We start from the raw sequence: 5,234 nt of genomic DNA, 5'->3' as shown, positions 1-5,234 counted from the left end.
ACAAATTTCTACTATAGAGGAGGCATCATTATTAAATGAATTAACAAATTCTGAATTGAAATATCAATTTTTGTATGGAGAAGGCCACAAAGAGTATTGAACGTAAAGCAAAAACCACATTCTACTTTAAAAATAATTAGACAATAAGTTAATGAAGACAAATATAGTAGATATTAAAATAAAACAAGCAGTGTCTACTCACAGTGTTACCCACAAAACCAATAGTGGCACTTAGGAAGCACAAAATAACTCCTCGGGTATAACATGATAAAGTATTGAAATTAATCCTGCAAAATATTCATAGTACACTCACATTTTCTTTGGCAACTCTTCAATCTTTGTAGTTGGAAGTAGGTGCTCATTTTAACACAGCTGTCTACGATACCAACAATTAACATTTTCCTTCTTCAAGATAAGGATGGAGATCAAAAATATACGTTGGCATAAACTGATACAACGATTCATAAAATATAATCAATATAAAACCGTATAATCATTATAAAACAAATTGTAAAGTCTAAAATGAAAACCGTAAATTTATACGCTAATTAACTAGATCTAAAATATAAAAAATATCTTAAAAAAATAGTGTATAATTAGTGTATACCCAAAAATTATACACTAATTAACTAGATCTAAAATATAAAAAATATCTTAAAAAAATAGTGTATAATTAGTGTATACCCAAAAATGATATATTGTAGTGAGGATACCTGAAAAGGATTAGTGTTTTAAAAAAAAGGTAATCGCACACGTCTTTAAGTTGGTTTCACTAGTTTCCGATAAAATATGGTATATTTCCAGTAGCATTGTTGCTATAAACCCAACTGCAAAACAAATATTACTACAGAGCCATTGAGGTTGTCTATCCATTTGATTATAGCCATCTTCACTTTGATATTTATAGATATCTTGACTTTGTAATTAACCCGCAACATAAAAAATAAAATAACAAAGCTACTTACAATGTCCCCATCTTTTTTAAATTGTCAAATGTTGTAGGTATATTTCAAGTGAGTCATCCTGAAATCAAATAGTGGTCATCATGTTTAGCGTTGAATTGATTATTGATTATTCTTTTGATTTTAGAAGAAGACTACAATAATTGAGCTCTTTGCAAAATCAAGAAAATGAGAGTAAGAATCACCACAAAATATCCAAATGTGGAATAAGTTTGATAGATTTATAGCTTATGAATTTAAACCCAAAGAAGGGAATGATTCTTAGTGTGTGACAGTTTGGATGTCTTATATATTTGCCATTACACTATGAAATGGTCTTGTTGTAAAAGATAGCTAAATAATGTGAAATCTCTTGATATTGTCAACAAACATGATGAGTGATCGAGACTATAGAATTTTAGGTAATTTTTTCTATGAACACTTACCCCTTCTTCTTTAGGCACCACGCAAAGATGCCTCAAGCCTGCTTGCCGAAAAAGGGAAAATGCCTTTGTCAATGTTGAGGTCTCCACAAAAATGCATGTAAAAGATGGCTAAATTATGTGAAAGCCTTTGATACTGTGAACAAAAATGATGAGTGATTGAGGCTACAAAATTTCATGTAATTCTATCTATGAACACTTACCCCTGCTTCTTTAGGCACCACACAAAGATTCCTCAAGCCTACTTGCCGGAAGAGGGAAATTTCCTTTGTCATTGACGAGGTCTCCACAACAGTGTATGGTGAGATATTGTAGAATGCATGTAAATAAATATAGATTTCATGTTCCTCTGCACTTATGTTTATGTCCAAAATGTTGAGATCTCTTCCTGAACCTCATTTTGCAAAGTCGCCAAAAGAAATTTTTTTCATTATGTCTGCAGAAACAATAATCTTCGAAATCTGAAACTCTTTCTTCTTCAACAAAACTAATAAATGTGACCTAAGGATACAGCCATACAAGATTGGTTTTCTTATAGAGGTCCATCTATGACTAGGAAGCCATTGTGTTTAGTATTCATCAAAATATATACAATGTTTCCAACTTTCTTGACTCCAGAAAAGGTTAAGACTGGACCTGTAACAACATCACTAGTAGTCAGGTTTCTCATATAGGGTCTAGGTTTTCCTTCCAAGAATGGAAACCTCTTCAAGTGCACAATTGCATTATACACATTGACGTTGAAGCAATTAGTTATTGTCTTCGATATCAACAGAACTAACATAGTAAAAGGAAGCAAGTGACAAGTTATTTGTTAGCTCCAAAAGGATGACACACATTGAAATTGTCATCCTCATTGAGCCCCCAAGCAAAGAGGTTGCACCGAGCACAAAAAAAATCCCCCCATCAATTCCTGTGAAGGATGCAATCAACTCCCCAACAGAATAGCCATATGCAAATCCTATTAAAGTTACTGGTATGAACAAACCCGATGAAAGCGCAAGTCCATATGTGACCAGCCCCAATGTAAAAATAGTAACAAAGTAAAGCATTATAAATGATTGACGAAATTCCTTTCCTGTGGTAGAGTTGAAGATGCTTTTAACAATACCATAATTTGTGTTGAAAATCAAGCTTTCAAGGTCATTGTAGTAACCCTTTGGAAAATGGAATCACTTGAAGTTTCCTTTCTTATCATCATTAGGACAGTCTTCATTGAACATTTCCCCTGCATGACAAGGTGTGCATTTTTCAAGCTAAGGAAGTCCAAAAACACAACAAGATGTAAAGATGGAGACAACACAGGAAAGAAGCATTTTGGATAAAGGTCCCTTCCTGTATCAATAATACATACCCATGCCATACATGGACAGTTTGTGCACAAACTCCACATATTTTTCAAAATCAAAATATGGTATAATACTTCAAAACAATCACAGTATCTAAATATACATACTAATTGACAGTGCTTTATCCAAGGTACATAATGTCATGCTAGCAACGCTTAAACATACTAATTGTAAAACAAGTAATATTGAAACTAGAACCACTGCACTTAATCTCTAGATAATTTTGTTACCAAATTCCCTTGACATTTTCTAAGTCATTAAAATTGCACAAGAATTAAGTATATCTAAGGCGTTAAAATTCCATAGGAATAAATATATTCAACTCTTAATAACATTGTTCCTACAGACACTAAACAACCCACAAGCACACCTTCTTTGGAATTTTATATAACATATATCCATATTTCTGCATCTTACTGTTTTGTAATTAATTGTCCTTTACACACCCTTTAACGAAGAATAATATCAAGACATTAATCTCAGAGAGTACCAAAAATTGAGTGGAAGACTACAGTGAATAATAATGATTCCATCTGATATCAGTAGTTATTTTACATACTAAATTTATTGTTTTCCTTCTTGTGGTAAGTTATATTCACAAGTTCTTGAACCTCGATAGGTTAAATTCACAAATTTGGGTATTTTGGTTGTACATGCTAGAATCACAAACTCTAAGCTTAGGCTCAGAAGTGTTGAACAACAAAATTAACCTTATACAGTATTGTCATTCTTCTCTGGATGTTGTGGCTTAGAGGGACATTAAGGGCAATGGTCAAGCCCAACATGAGAAAGTTAAAATAGAAGATCCCCTTGTTAAAGCCTCAGTAAGTAATTAAAGGCATCTCTAATCCCTTGCCACCATGATGAAGAAAATGCCTTATACAAGGAAGAGTGATCCAGGTGGAAGACATTGAATCTAAGGGACTTTCTAAACAAAATACTAAAGTATGAGGATTCCAATCAATACTCTCTGTTATTATACATTGAAAAAAGTTTTCATATGAACTGTTATCACGAAATCAGTACTAAGGGCTGCTACCTAGCAAGATCTCATGTAACTATTTCAACCAGACTTTAGACTAAGGATTAGCCTCCTTAGTCAGAGAGGGCTCTCTCACAGATCATGAATATGGATTTAGGACAAGGAAAGATGGCTAACTCTTTAAACAACACATGAAAATAAGCTGGTTGGACAAATATCAAATTAGTCTTCATTGGGCTTATGGAGTCTCACACATTCAGTAAACAAAAGCACAGTCATTTCATGGAAGTCAAGGCTCTTTACATCAGATGTTCAAACATACTTTACATAAACCACAGTTTTCCAAGCATACAGGAAGTCAGAGCATTAAACATGAATTCTGAGTGATTATGCTGTAACAAGGCTGTAAAAGAACATTAAGAGAATAAACCACCATTACATTTGAACAATATGATCTATTGAGAATCTTGAGAAGAAACAACAGCTGTTTTTCTATTACTGTAATAAGTCTTTTACATCAGCCAAAATAAAACTCTGTTTTTCATAAATCTTCAACCCTTTGTACATCAGCTCTTCTGCTATATATAGAGCTATTTACATAACTTAGATTCCTCTTCTAGGATGAGGAAAATTCGAATTCTACCTGACCTGACACCTAATGACATTCAAAACTAACTATTAAATGCAAAGGACAACTAACTAGGAGTCCTAGAGACCTAATACAACTAGGAGTGTAACTCCTTATTATGATTACAACAAACTTATCTAAACATTTAAAGCATTAATTGACACCTAACACTCCATGAGGTCGAATTTGCTGAAGCCTCCCACGTGGTCACCCAACTGTTGATGACAAACCCTAGACAAACCCTAGAAATTAGGGAACATGTTTCCCTGTTTTTAGGGTTAGATCCTTGAAAATTGCAGAGCCTTTATCTCTTCATCCATGACAGATTTTATGAAACTGAAGGAGGTTTTTGTAGCCCATGTTGTCCACAACAAAAACCTCTCCTGGTTTTTGAAAATATTTCTCCAGCTGTCCAGAAACTGTCCTTGAAAAACACGTGGCAAACAGGGAAAAATCCGTTTTCTGAAATTAGGGTCTCAATGAAAGCTTCTTATCTCCCAACTGAAAACACATCCGAATAAAGTGAGATAGGTTATTGTAGCTGGACATGTTATGAAGAGAAAAATCCTTCAGAATTCCAAGATAGCCTTTCATGTGACCAGAAACTGATTTTGAAAAACACTACTAAAACCAGTAGACAAAGCTTGACTTTCTGCAGTTTCGTAGCACAAGTTTAACCATACATTCCTCCCACCTCAGAATGAATTGGAAGAAACTGAAAGAGGTTTTTGTAGTGCAGCATGTTAGGACGAAAAGCCTCTTTCAGTTTGCAAAATTAAGTTCTCAGCTGCTCAGGAAAGCTTTTAGAAATTGACTAGTAAAAGCAAAAAACAGAGTTTCTTCAGCTGAAACAGGCTGCTACAGGGGTTTCGCAGCGCGCTGCGAAAACAC

General features: G+C 34.0%; 1 pseudogene; it reads right to left on the bottom strand.

Annotated features, from left to right (window-relative positions):
- Positions 1–1,569: 1,569 nt before the first annotated feature.
- Positions 1,570–2,877, bottom strand: LOC149210374 (putative chloride channel-like protein CLC-g pseudogene; annotated as a pseudogene).
- Between the last annotated feature and the right edge of the window lie 2,357 nt (positions 2,878–5,234).

This window comes from Pinus tabuliformis, chromosome 1_2 (genome assembly GCF_031772625.1).
Source record: "Pinus tabuliformis cultivar Carrire ecotype Pingquan chromosome 1_2, CPIR1, whole genome shotgun sequence".
Taxonomy (NCBI): domain Eukaryota; kingdom Viridiplantae; phylum Streptophyta; class Pinopsida; order Pinales; family Pinaceae; genus Pinus; species Pinus tabuliformis.
This window is presented reverse-complemented; position numbering and strand designations above follow the sequence as displayed.